Source organism: Phyllostomus discolor, chromosome 12 (genome assembly GCF_004126475.2).
Source record: "Phyllostomus discolor isolate MPI-MPIP mPhyDis1 chromosome 12, mPhyDis1.pri.v3, whole genome shotgun sequence".
In the NCBI taxonomy this organism is placed as follows: domain Eukaryota; kingdom Metazoa; phylum Chordata; class Mammalia; order Chiroptera; family Phyllostomidae; genus Phyllostomus; species Phyllostomus discolor.
Genome location: NC_040914.2, coordinates 52,556,293 through 52,570,606, shown reverse-complemented (window position 1 = coordinate 52,570,606; position 14,314 = coordinate 52,556,293). Strand labels below are relative to the sequence as shown.

The 14,314-nt window shown below is 56.8% G+C and overlaps 1 protein-coding gene across 1 annotated transcript in view; it reads right to left on the bottom strand.

Moving 5' to 3' along the window:
• SLC6A2 (solute carrier family 6 member 2) overlaps positions 1-12,478 on the bottom strand; it is a 55,160-nt gene extending 42,682 nt beyond the window's left edge. The window contains exon 1 of the mRNA XM_036011852.1: positions 12,342-12,478. The gene's annotated coding sequence lies outside the window, so the exon portion shown is untranslated. The remainder of the gene's footprint in view (positions 1-12,341) is intronic.
• Positions 12,479-14,314: the final 1,836 nt, after the last annotated feature.

Here is a 14,314-nt window from a genome sequence, read left to right as displayed (position 1 = left end):
TTTCGACAACGAGCGCTGGGTAGGTAAGCAAGCAGAAAAAAGATAACCCCCAATTTTTTTGAATCCTCTCATCTTTCCAAGATGATATCGAAACACCGCCAACAGTCCAGACAAGATCCTGCCTGCCTGTTTAACCACATCTCTGGCTGCTTTTATTCTTTCCCCATTCTTTCTACAAACCCTCTATGATCTCCAAAATATGCTTTATGCTTTAGCAACATGGGAGATACTCAACTACTAATAGTTCCCTGGACATTTTGTGGCTTTTTGCACCTCTGGATTTTTTAATATGCTGTTTTCGTCTTCCTCTTGTCTACCTGGAGAACTCCTATGCATCCTTCAAAACGTTAGATGTCACTGCCACCGTAAAGCCCTCCCCGGTAGCCACCTCCCACAACAGAGTGAACTCCTTTGCACAGCTTCATTATATGCCCAATAGTTACCTGTGTGGTTTCCCCACCGGCATAAGCACAGGGCCTGTTACATCCTGTCACGTAGCTCGTGCTCCGGGAATGTATACAAAACGTCACTAGAGGGGATCTCGATTGCTGGTTGGCTTCGGTGCCTTTGGATGAAGGCGTTTATGTTGGATTCCTCCAGAGGCAGAACCTGACACTAACTGAATTTAAGTTGTTGGTGTAGGAGGCGGCCCCTGGCGGCCTTGGTGGAGGGGTGGGGAGGTTTGGCGGGAAAGAGGAGACAGTCAGATGAGGGGACATTAAGGAACAGTTCCAGCCATGGGCAGCCGGTGTTCAGCCTTCCTGGGGACCACTGGGAGACAACACACCCCGAGCCCCAGGTGTCCCACTGCTGGACAAGAAAGCTAGAGTGTCTAATCCTTAGGGCTGCTCCCAGGGGGCCTGCCTGCCAGCATGCCCAGCCTGCTGGAGGTGGGCCTGCACACTGCCGTCACCAGCAAGGGCTTCCAGCGGAGGGATTGGCCATAGGAAGCTGATGGGGCCGGGTCTTCACTGGCAGGAATGGTGGGTGACAATGACAGGGGTGTGGGCGGGACACAGGATGGAGAAGGTGCCCCCCACCCCAGGACACACGCATGTGCACATATCAGGGGGCCAGGTGGCAGGTCCTGAGAGCCCCAGCTCATTGCTTCAGAGACTCCGGCGGGGGCGGGGTGGGGGGAGGACGCCAGGGTAGGCATCCCTGTCCACCGCTGGCCTGAGAGCCACGGGGCCATGTGGCTTCTCTCCGTGCCCTGCATCCTGCCCCTCCAGGAGGCCTGAGGGCGAGCGGGTGGGCCGGCGGCTGGAGCATTAGCAGCGCTAATGCGATCCCTGAGGCGGCGTCACTTCCACTTACAATGGCACGTGGTGACACAGCCCATGGGCGCAAGACGATGGCTGGAGCTCTCTGTCCAGCTCTGGCCCTTTCTCCGCAGAGGCCAAGGCCCCGGCACATCCAGGCCTGGCTGGAGCACAGTCAGAACCCAAGGGGCTGGGTTCTGGAAGCGTCCTGAGGGCATCCCAGAGCCCACACTGGTGGGGGATCTATGGCCACAGAGGGGGAGAGGTTTGCTTGTCATTTGTTTTCTTCTTTTCTCTTCTTTCTTTTTCTAGTTTTCACTGGTTTGTTTGTGTTTTGGATCAGGGGACAACAGACCTCTGTGTCCTGGCCGCTGCCCTGCCCTGCGGGCATTGATCATTGTTATGAGTTATACCACATTTCCAAACAGCATAAAAGTCTCCTCGATAGAAGACCCCCATAAGCTGAAATTAGTCTCCTTGGGCCACATGCCACTAAAGCTCTCTGGCCTTCCAACCCACTCAGATGTGACCCTGCCCTTTGACCTCCTGCCCCAACCGACTGCCGTCCCACAAGGATCCCCCAGGCTTGGCTGGGCTTGCGTTGCCTTTACTCCTTCCTCCCTATCAGCCATGGAAGGACTTCGGGTTTTACTCTGAATGAGGCAGGGGCATTAGATAGGCATGAACTTGGTGCTGAAAGGTCAGACACGGGCCTTGAAAAGCTTCTGTCCGTCACTGACATTCACATTGACATCCGCTGCCTGGACCCAGCCACAGGCTGGGCATCTCCCCCAGCTCACAGAGGCACCTGGGGCCCATCAAGCCCCAAGCAGATTTCTGGACCTGCCCTTCCGATCTGCCTGCCCACCTGCTGCCCCTCCTCCCTCCTTCCAGGTAACGGCGTCCCCTCTCCAGCTCCTCAGGGTAAAAACCCTCCAGTTTACCTGGATTCCTTTCTCACAAAAGGGACAAAGGTGTCCCTCTGAGACCGAGCCAATGCAGGCCCAGCCACGCCCTGCAGGCCCTGTGAGGTGGAGGACCAGGCGGGGATTGGGGAGCAGAGAACAGGGGTGGCAGGTGGGGTGGCGGGACAGGCACTGGGCTGGGAGTCAGTACCCCAGGCCCAGACTCCTCTCTGCTGCTTCCGGGCTTTGGGGCGAGGCCCACGCCTGTCAGTGGGATGCAGAGGGACCACAGGAAGCAGAAAGGCGGGTGGGAGGTGTGTCCGCAGAGGAGGTATTCTAGGCAAAGGGCCTCGGGCTCCTGGAAGGGGAGGCAGACCCTCTCCCCCCTCTGTGTTAGCCTCCAATACATCCTGCGGCCTTCAGGGGGCCACGTGAGTGATGGTGACAGGGACTGACACCTGGTTCACATCCCTCTCCGGGAAAGAGGCTGGAGTATCCGGGCAGGACTGGACCGCAGGAAGCTCCATGCCCCGGTGCACTCTGGGAAGGGACCAGGCATTCCTTAAAGAATTGGATGAAACGGGGACCCTCCCAGAAATGTGCACATACTCCCAGTACTTTTAAATTCCGTGTAAAATTTACCATACAGAAGAAAGAGTATATAAAACATGTATAAACAGTTTTCATACCATTAGTGATAAGGACATACAAGGACCCCTTCCCCAGAATAAGGGAGAGATCATTTCCACTCGCCCAGGAGACCCGTGTCTCCCAGCACATCCCTTCCCCCCTCCCCCACTGCATGGCAACCGCTATCCTGAGTTTAGCAGCCGTTTGCATGTGGCTTCTCTTTGCAGCATTAGCACCTGTGAATGTGTCCCTAACAATAGATTGCTCGGTTTTGCCTTTTGAACTGTAACATGTAAAAGGAATACACCATTGGTGTTGTCCTGTGACTTCTTCCGCTCCGTGTGACATTTTGGGGACCCGTCCCTGATGATGGAGTGAGCTGTAGTCCAAGTCTCCTTGTGCAGCTGGGTTTGCTGCTCAGCTCTCCCGTCCGCTGCATCGGCCTGTTTGCGCCTGAGCAGTCTCACGTTGTCTCCATTGACATTGCTTTCTAGGCACGAACTTGGCCGTGAGATGAGTACGTTCTGGGGCTAAGGTACAGCCCGGGGGCCATGGTCGACAGTCCTGTGCGGCACATTCAGATGCTGCTAACTGAGCAGATCTTAACTGCTACCACCCCAGGTACACAAAGGTGACTATGCCAGGTGATAGATGGGTTAATTACCTCAATCACGGTCATCATATCACAGTGTAAATGGTTGCAATGTATGCACAATGTGATGTATCAAATCATCTCATTGTGCACCTTAAATATATACATTTTTATTAGTCAGTTATATCTCACTAACGCTGGGAAAGCAAGCGAGCATTGCTTTCGAATGTGTTTTCCTAGCTCATAGGGCCAGACGCTGTAGCGCTTTTTCTTTGGCGATGTCTTGGCGATGTTCTTTCCTACACGTGTCAGAGATGGCTTGCTGAGCTCCGTGAAACGATCCCTTTGGGATGCAAGCTGCAATTGCTTTGAGTCTATAGATCCATTTGGGGAGAACTGACGTTTTTTACAATCTTCAGTCTCCCGCCCATCCGGGAACACAGTACATATCTCCATGTGCTTGTCTTCTTAACTGTGCACAGCCTTTTACATACGGTTTTAGGGGGCTGGCAGAGGCTTGCCTGGAATCCGTCTCAGAATCCCTTAAAACGCCTCCTCAGTAAAAGACCCCCCTAAGCTGCAATTAGTCTCCTGGGGCCACATCCCACTAGTCCCTGAGCTCTCTTCTCTTCTCCCTCAAGAAACACTTCCCAGTGGCTTCGCCAGGAATACGCTCGAGCCCCAGGGACTCTTCCCACCACCTTCCCACCCCCTTCCGGGGACCTGTCTGTCCCGCCAATGCCCCTTCCTAGGAAACTGACCGCGGCCAGCTTTTTCTGCAGCCCGGGGAGGCAGACCGGGGTCGGCGCCAAACACATGGACTTCGGAGCGCCAGAATTTTTATCCCGCTTCCGCCCCCGCCTAGCTGTGACATCTGGACCACGTGCTCCTGCTTGGTTTCCTCGTCTGTAAAATGGGAGGGTGATGAAGCCAACAGTGCCTATGTCGGAGACTCGTAGTCGGAGAATAAATACATGTAAAGCTTTCAGGATAGCACAGGGCACAGCGCATGTGCTGCTTCTTCCTGCGGTTTCAAAAGTTGAATTTCCCTACGTCTGCGAGAGGCAGGCACTTCTCCAGAGTTTTCACTGAGGTTTATCTGACTTCAAAGTCCAAGCCTGGGGTGAAACAACTGATGTTGGTTGGTATGACAATGACGCGTGTGGCCTGAAGAGTTTAAACAACAACAACAAAAAGTGTTTTTGAAGCCTGGCGTCGCCATTGGCCCACTAGGCGGCCTTTGGCTCCTAAGCCTCGGTGTTCCCACCTGTACAATGGAGACGATAGACAAGCGCAGCTAATCAGTGGGGACGACTTTGGTAAGGCAGTGGGGAGGGTCCCATTGATCAGGTTCTGTGATGACAGTTCAAGTCGCGTCCTGGAAGGTCACTGCTTCTTCCTAGAGACCCTTTGCCTCTTCACCTTCCCCACGCCCACGCCGTCCTAGCACCACACTGTGCAAGCTGAGTTTCCTGGGCCCCACCCCAGAAATGTGGATTCCGCCGCGAGAACCGGGAATCTGCGCATTTGTGGCATGCTTAATGCTTGTTTAGGTAAAACAATCCCAGTGGCTTGACGTTTCCCAACCACAGCCTCAGGGGAGCGCGGCCGGGGAGATTCACCCTTGGTTTACCCGACCTCAGCGCCTTCTTTTCTCCCTGGGCCAGAACTTCTTCCCTTTGCTGCACCCACCACCCTTAGCAAACACAGCAAAAGCGCAGGGGCACTCACGGCCCCGTGATCCGTTCCCCGGGAGGCGTGAACGGGAGCCCCCTAGGGCACGGAGAGGGGAACAGCAGCTCGGTGCTCACTGTCTGGGGGCAAGTCCTGGCGGTACCAGGAGCAGCCACAGACCCTGCAGAGTAGGTGCGTGGGATGAGGAGGGGACAGCAAGGGAGACTGCACCCTCATCAGAGTGGAGGCCTCAGGCCTGACCCATCCACAACGGTGCTGGAAGACGCTGCCTGCCCCCCCCCCCGCCCCGGTCCCCAGGAACCCGCGTCTGATCAGCTGCTTCATGATGGAGGTGCAGGCAGTAGTCCACCCGCAGGGGACCTGCCTGGGGTGTGTCCTCCCGAAGCCTTCCTCCTCCTGCTCCAGTACCCTGGGCCTCCAAGATGAAAAGCTGAGTGTCTTAGGCCCTGGCAGCGGCGGCAGCAGGGGAACTAGGGAGCAGGGCTCGGGGCAGGGGTCTTCCGCCCCACCAGTGGTAAGCAACATCACCCTCCCCTTCTCATTCCTTAGGCGACCTGACCCCCTGGCCTCCCTAAGGGGATGAGCAGGCAGAGTGGCTCTCAGCTGCCATACTAACTGCTTTGGGCTGGCCTCCTGGCTCTGTCCCTTAGCAGCTGTTTCATCTTGGGCTGACGGGTGCCTCAGTTTTCCCTCCTGTACAATGGGGCTCATCATAGCTCCACCCCCTGGGGCCGCTGTAAGGCACTGATGCGTGGTGATGGTGAAGGGCTTTGGTGGTGTTTGGCACACACTACATGCCGTACACAGCGGCTGTTTACTCGGCAGTCCTTCCCTTCATCCAGCACTTACTGGTTCCAGGAACCACGCTAAGTGGTATGCCACACAATACTCACTGCTATCATCGCCATTTTACAGCCTGAAGAGTTAATGCTGAATGAGATTCAATGTCTCTGAGGTCACGTGGCCAGGATGGGACAGGGGGTAGGATCTGAACCCAGACCCAGGCTGCCCCAGGATACACACACACACCCTTAACCACTGCTCTGCCCCACTGGCCCAGTGGCTGCCTGTTTGGTCCCCACCCTCTTCATCCTCCTCGCCTCCTCAGCTTCCCCCTCGGCACTCCAGCTCCCCATTCCCAGCAGGGCCCCTCAGTGTTCTGGGCTGGGATCCTGGAGGTCGTGGCTGACGCATTTCTGAGCCCCAGCACTGTCTGCTGCTGGCCACCGTCTGCTCTGGCCCGTTCTCCCTGGAGCTGGAGTTCTGCCCTCTCCCGGGCGCTTCTCCTCCCAACCCGCCCACCAGGCTTTGCAAATTATGCTAACGATTGCTAGTGATTTTGCTAATAACAATCCCTCCCCCTTTTTGTCTCTCTGCCACGTACCCCACTCTGCATAAGACCTCTCCCTACCCTCCAAGCCACCTGGAAGCCAGGACGGCCAGAGCTTAGAGGGGTTGCGCCTTCCTTTCCTGACGTGGAGCCAGACAGCAGGTCGACGAGATGGCTGGTCGTTGAGGACCAGACAAGCTCTGATTTAAATGGCTTTGAGTCATAGAGAGAGAGGAAGTATGACCCCATTTCCACGTCCTCTTGACCCTGGTGACTGAGGGAGCAAGTCTCAGTCTGGTCGAACACGCCTGGGGTGCCTCTCCCTCCCTGACTGATCCCCGTTTCAGCACAGGGAAGCCGGGCTTGGGGGCGGGGGCGGAGTCTTCAGCCCACGGTCCAAGTACATTTGAATAACAGCGTTTTCTTCTCCTTGCATTTCTGTTTATACTTACTATTTATGGCGTGTGGCATTGGTTTTCGATTTATGGTAGTGACATAAAGGCTTTTTCACGATTGATTGCTTTTAACTTTCTGATTCACGCATTATGAAATATGTCGGACACATAAAAATATAGACCAATCACAGAGCAAGGAACTAGCTGGCTTCAGACACAAAAGCACTAGAAATACGGTTGAGGTCCCTGGGTGTCTCTCCTCCCGTTATAGCTCTCTCCCTCCCCCCGGCCCTGGCCAGACACCGTCCTGTCGATTATTCCCAAACACGTATTTATGTTGCGTCCCTAAAATTACCTTCTATGCGTGTTTGCAGGGGTCTATAACACACACACACACACACACACACACACAGGTGTGCACTGACTCTAAGGGCACTTTTTCCCCAGTGAATACAATAGAATCACCATCAAGACCATTCAGACACGACCAGCTCTCCAGAAGTCTCCCTCGTGGCCCCTCCCAGTCAGCTCTCCCCAACCCCCACCCCCCAGCCACCCCGAAAGAAACCATTGCCTTGACCCCTGTGGCATAGACCCGTCTCTTGCCAGTCTAAACAATAGAAAGTATCGTTTTGTGCCTATTTCAAAGTTTATACAAACGGTATCGTTCTGCATGGATCGTTCCGCAAATGTTCTTGAGACTTTTCCAAGTTGATACTGCAGCTTCCTTTTTAAAACAAATGTCTTTCTCCAAGAAGAGTGTGCTGACTGAAGGAAACATCAAGTGCCTACCAAGACAAGCCGAGCTTAGGAAGCAGCGGCTCGAAGTCACTACCTGTCTCTGTCGCAGGTGTGAACACCGAGGCCAGAGAGAAGAAGGGCCACACCCCCAGGCCACTTGGCAGGTGGGTGGCACCGTTGGGACCACGGCCCCAGCCCCAGGTGCCTGAGGCCAGAGACCTCTTCCACTGTGTCACGTTGGCAGGAAAAGGCCCTCTCCACCCCTCCCCAGAGCCGCAGATGTCCCCTCCACTTCCCAGCCGGGGCGAGTCCCTAATCTCGAACTGCAGAAAGCAGACTGTTGTCATTGCGCCGATTGTTTAGACTGGAGTCCGGGATTGGTGCGGTGTGCTGTCAGGGGCGGGGGGGGGGGGGCACGGGACAGCTGTCCAGCCTTCAAAGTTATGACAAGTCTTCCACTTGGCAGCCCACCTCGGTGACCTATATTTTAATAGGTGCTATTAGATTAGTGCTAATGAGACATCTTAGGGCTAAAAGAATTATGCCTGCTGCCCAGGCTGCGGTAAAAGTACAATCGAATTAAGGGCTGAAGCCGTTTAGGCCTCAGCTAGACAGCCTGGCCCCCAGGCTGGGCCCGAATGGAGATATTAAGCTTTGGAAATTACACAGGGAAAAAAAAAAAAGGATAATTGATCTAAGGTAACTTCACTCGTCTAAATTAAATAATGTGATTGTTCCAGGCAGAAAAGATCGGGACGAGGAGCCGGCCGGAAAAGGCTCGCTATCTGCAAACAAAGTTATAAGTTAAAGCCCCGGGGAGCTGACTTTTCCCGGCGAGCCCAGCACGCCCTGACGGCTCCGCGGCCGCCGCCTGGACGTTGGCAGGAAATGGATCTCGTCTGGGCGTCCCAGAACCTGGGGTCGGGTAGGGACCCCCGGCCTCCCTTCCCATCATGCCCTACCCAACCCTAGAGCCCTCGGTGCTCAGCACCCTCAGTGTGGGGAGCCCCCCGAGGTGGGCTGTCGCATGCCTCCATGGTTGGTGAGAAGAAATTTCTCGGCGGGTGGCCGTGTCCACCTGCAGGAGGCTGGCCCTCCGGAACACCGAAGGCCAGCGCGATCCCACGTCCCTGGGACCCGCTTCCACCCCTCCCGTGCCCACCATTCATCAGCGCACAGCCGGGTGCCAAGAGCCACCCTCAGGCTGCTTCCCGAGTCAGTGTGCGGCGGGGGACTCCGGGGCCGAAGGAGAGACATGCCGTCCCCTTCTCCGGCCCAGGTGTTTGCCTGCCACCAACGCTTTGATCGCGTCTAGACCTCCTGGGGACAACGCCAGCGCTGGTGCCGCTCATAAAGGGCCAGCGGCTGCCATCCCGGGCCTGCCAGGGCTGCTCCCGTACCTGCAGACTCTCACCTCCTCCACCTGGACCATCAGCCCACGGCACCCTCCCCCCCCCGACCTCACCTCCACCTCCCATCTGTCCCACCCCTAGGTGACGTACTGTAGCTGGCTGCGTGCAAGTTGACAGTTGGGGGCTCGCCAACCCCCCCAACCATCGTTGCTTCTGCTGTCTTAAAACCCATCGATAACCACTTTGTTTTCATTGTTACCCTCTTCCAGCTAAAAACCAGCTGGAATATGTAGATACAAGAGGTTTCATCCCTCCACCCTTTCTGGGCCTTCCTTCTTTCCTCCCTCCCTTCCTTCTTTCCTTCTTTCCTTCCTTCCTTCCTTCCTTCCTTCCTTCCTTCCTTCCTTCCTTCCTTCCTCCCTCCCTCCCTTCCTCCTTTCCTTCCTTCTTTCCTTCCTTCCCTCCTACAAGGATTCCCTCAGCAACTGTTCTATGTCAGGAACGGTTCTATGAGCCAGGACGATAGTGGTAAGCAGGACAGATGAAGTCCCTACCTAAACATAAGCAGGAGGAAAAGTCTAGACACAAAGAAACGAATCAGTAAGATATCAGTGGATTTGGACAAGTGCTTGAAGTCACAACCGGAGTGCGGGTCCACTTAAAAGCCCTAAAGGGCCCCTGTGGTTGGAAGCCCCCTCGGAGGTCTCCCAAGGTGAGCGGTGGCTGCAGCAGAGGGTGCGATGTTTGTGGCAGGGGGCTAGGGGGATGAAGAGATGAGCCGTGGTCTGATTGTCAGGCACCTTCCCGCCACACGGAGGGGGACAGTGTCACCCTTGATGCGGTGGGAAAGTCTTGAGGGCTTTAAGGTTGTATTTCGAGGGTCTGTCCAGCCAGGGCGCAGAGTGGAGGGCAGGGGTGGGGCGGGGCCCTGGTCAGGAGGCTCTAGGGGCACCAGGAGGGGGCGCTGGAAGGGGGTGGAGACTCTCCTCACGGGTCCCCGGAGGAGGGGGGTTGGCAGGGAAGCAAGGGCCGGTTGTGAGGACAACTCTAAAAAAGCAGTCTGGGACATGTTCTGATTCTGGAACTATATAAGAAGACTTAAAGACTGCATGGACGTGCTCTCTGGAGTTCCTTCCACACGCAAATGCCGCCCACCTGGCGCAGCCCTGCTGGGACACCGCTGTGTCCTCTCCCTCTGTCCTTCGAGTCGGACACACTGGACGCGCTCCCAGGGCCACCGGGCCCAGAACCGCCCCCGAGCGGACCTGTCCCCTGGATGGGTCTGTGAACAGGGCGGAACGCAGATTTTGATTGTTCCTGAGGACGTGCCCAGATCTCACCCTGTCAACAAAAAGATGGCCTTTGCCGCGCAGGGCAGGAGAAATCTCTGTTCCTCCGACGCCAGCTCCGGGGTTGGAGAGACTCCTGCCTTAGAGCCCAGAGAAGGTGAGTCTAAAGCAGGAGCTCTGGCTTATTCAGCACGTGACCCTTCCCTGCTAGCTCAAGGGAGAACACGCGTGGACTCTCACATGCCTCAGCCCGCCCCGTGTCACTCAGTGTGGGATCCACTCGAGGCCTTGGCTTTCCCTTCTGTGCAATGGGCAGACGGGTTCCCAATGTTCACTTCTGTTCTGAGGTTCTCTGCCCTGACTCAGAGGGAGCGATGGGTGGTGGACTCATCGGCGCCGGGACGGGGACTGTGGGAGGCCGCTCTGAGCAAACGGGGAGCCCTCTGCCTGGCTCATTGTGTCCTGGGCTTGGGCCGCCACTGCCCAGGCGGGGGTCCAGTGCGAGGGGCAGGCCGGGGGCAGGATGGTCTGGCCGCCGAGGAAGACTCACATATCAGTACGTAATTACATTTTCCCGGCTTCTCCTGTTGTTCTGGCCACCTGGGGTCTTTGCAAAACCTTCATTACCTTCCAATTATCTGGAACGTATTTTTCCCCTTTTTTTCTCCTTTCCTCTTACCTTCAGACTTTGAAATTAGCTCAGTGACTCAGCCATTTGACTTTTTATTAATTCCAGGCTCCCGCGTCCTATCTGCCCATTCACCTCCCTGTTTCTCAGAAGCCTGGCTTGCACTTGAACTCTTCCAGGCAGCCACAAATTAAGCCACTGCCGAGGGCTCCCTGCTGCCTTCACCGCCGGAGTACCAGGATTTAGGGGTTACCTTCCACCCGTCATAGTGTCTGGGCTGAGAGCTCCAAGTCTCATTCCTCGAGTTCAAAGAGAGTTCTGATGTTTCTGCATCTTTCTAGTAGAACACCCGCCAAAACAAGATCCCCGATAACGCAGGCCAACAGGACATCGTGAGCTGTGGCTTGTAAGGTAAATCACAAAACTTCTAGGACAGCGGAGACTCCAGGTTCATCCAAAGCAGCCCTTCTCTCCACCCTGTCGCTCCCAAACAGAAGCCATTTACCGTATTTTTCGGACTATAAGACACACGTTTCCCTGCCACCCCAAATTTGGGAGGGATAATGGTTGTTAATGGGGCTGTTGAGTTTTGTTTACATTTGCATTGGTGAACTATTATGTTATGTTATTAACTATTTTACCACATTTTGTGCTTCAAAAACTTTTTTTTTCCTGTTTTCCTCCTCTAAAACTTGGGTGCGTCTTATGGTCCGAAAATACGGTAATGTGTGCTTGAATGCCCCCCATGATGGAGAGCTTACTTCTTCGAAAGACAACCGACGCCCCCGGCAGGCCTCTCTGATGTGGAGGAAGCCCCCTTCCTTTAGGTGAAGCTGTCTTTCCACCCCTTGTTGCCACGCGAAAGAAGTTGATTCCCTCCTTCCATGAAGCAATCCCGTGTCCGTCTGAGCACAGGATTAACAACACCCTCTCCCCGCCCCCCCCCCCCAGCACTACCCGGCTCCCACTGGGCTTTCTCTTCCCCGGGCCAAGTATGCAGCCCCACTGCTTGTCAGCGTGTCTTCAGGGACCGATTCCAAATCAAACTCCTGGAATCACCTTTGGAACCCAACGGCTGCCAGGGAGTGAGAGCTGATTGCTTCAGCGGCCGTGGAGACCCATCTCTCTCCCCTCCTCAGCCACTTTCTTAGGTTTCCTTGATCCGGTTTGTGCTGATCGCATCCTGGTGGAAGGTAAACGTTGTGAGGCTCCGCCATCCTCGCACCAGGGACAGGCCACAGCCCATCACGATCACTCGGGCAGGTGCCCCAAAGTGGCGATGACATCGCTCAGCCGCATGTCACGGTGGCCGATGGAAGGGGCTGCCTGCTCCAGAAGGTCACCAACCAACCCCTTGGGGGCCCACTGCGGGTCCCCATGTTTTATCTGGCTCACCCACTGCTTTGCGAACCAAGAAACTTCACAGAAAACTCTCATAAAGCGCTGAGAGCTCTCTCCAACCCCTCTGAGTTTGGGAAAGGGCGGAGCTCTCTGGCGGACCCCAAACTCCTTACCCACTCACCTTTCTGCCGACCTCTGGGACGCTGGAGAGTTCTCAACCCCTGCCCCTGGCCCTTCGGGCCTCCTCGGCTCCAGCATGGTCCCCCGTGGCGGTGGCGCTGCCTGGGGAAGCCTTATCGCCTCGCCTCTACGCGAGCACCTAGGGCTTTCCCCGCGCACCCCCCTCCCCGGCTGGGGCTGGCCCCGTGCCTGAACTCCTACCTGTGCGAGTGTTGCCAGGTGTTTCCCCGAGTGCCAAGTGCCTTTGGCCTTCCTGCTGTTTGCGCACACCGCAGCTCGGCCGCAGGCACCCTCCCGGCCCGCCCCGCCCCGCCCCGCCCCAGGTCTGCGAAACAAACATGCACCCTACTGTCGGCTTTAGCTGGTGTCCCTTTCTCTGAGGCAGGGTGCCCTGGAGACCTTCTCTCCTGGGCACCCTCAGCAGCACCCAAAGGTGGGTTTGCTTCTGTAGTTTTCCCACCTGGGAAGCGAGGAAAGTGCAGCAGAACTTACCATCCACTCAGTGATCTCAGAGCTGGGGGGTGGGGGCGGGGGAGGGGAGTAAGTGTAATCCCGTCAAGCCCTCGTTATCGTTGCCGCTTAAAGGACTGAGAGTTTTCATGTGTGTTCACTTCCTGATGTCCTTGACCGTCATCCAAACGTGAGGGAGAGAGCAAGCGACAAAAAGCCAGGCTGGATGAACCAGAGCAGGGTTTCGGTGTGACCTCCTGCAGGCGGGGTTATTGGATCTGTCCGAGTGTGCCTGGTATTTGGGGATGGTGAAGCCAGGCCAGGCTGACCCAGCTCAGTACCCTGATTCCCGAAAATCCCGGCCCCCGTGGCCCACGCACACGGCACGTTGTCTCAGGGACCCGGCCCAGGATTGGGGCCCACACTATGCTTTGGGGCCCACAGTGACCTGGGAAGCAGCCACTCTCAGGGCACCCAGACCAAACCCCGTGAGTTCTGTGTCACAGGCGACATGCCCACTTTTACGGGCACTGCTGACACACGCCAGCCTGTGAGCGGCGTCCCCGTGCTCGTCGTGGAGGAGAAATGTACGCCACCCAAGTGAGGCCTCTACCCCTGGGGGCCAGCAGGCATCTCCGGGAGCCGAGGCTGCAGCGGGCTCTTCCTTCTGGGCCCCGCGGCCTCTTTGCTGGGAGAAGGAGCGCTGGGCCGTTCTTGCTCTTACAGCTGGGAAGCGAGTCCCCACCCACTGCTCTGGGGCCGAACCGGCAAAGAAGTCCAGACACAGATGCGCAAGGCTGAGCGGTGACCACAGCATCCGGTGTCTCTTCACAATCCCCTGCCCCTTACGGACTGCTCCCCCCTCCCCCCCAAATGGGCAAGAAAAAAAAGGAGTTGTCATCTCTTCTGTACTTAGGGATTTGCTTACGACCAAGTACAAGGTCAGAAGGCTTCCCCACCCAGCAGCCCCTTCCCCAGCACACGCAGCGGGGACAACAGAGCCCTCCGCCGTCCCTGGTGCCGCAGCAGGACCGGACTCAGCTCAGAGCGGCACCCCCGCCTCGCTGGGATGGAAGGGCCAGGTGCCGGGGCTGTGTGGGGATTCGCTGCCGTCTTGCCCCGGCCATGAGGGGCAGTGAAGGGCGCAGCAGCCCCGGAGGAGGTGGCTGGTCCAGTCACCGCCCAGGGGGAGGAATGCGGTGGCTCTCACCTGGGCGGGGAAGCTCCTCCTCTCCCCCAAGCCTCCTGAGGACGGCGGGAGAGTTGCAGGGCCTCCGCTCTGAGTGACAGAGGCCGCCCCGCTGCCGTGTGCTGGCCGCCAGTGCCTGTGCCTGGACAGGCGGTCAGTGAGCGTGAGGCCCGGGCGCCTGTTGTGAGTGTTCGTTTTCTGCACTCGAACCCCCCTCAGGGCCCCGAGGCCTGCGGACCCGGTTGCTGAGCCCTCTGTCTGGGCCTGAGCCATGCGGAGGAACCAGGGAATCCCCGTGTCCCCACTCCTGGGCGAGGCAAAGAGGCCTAGAGAGG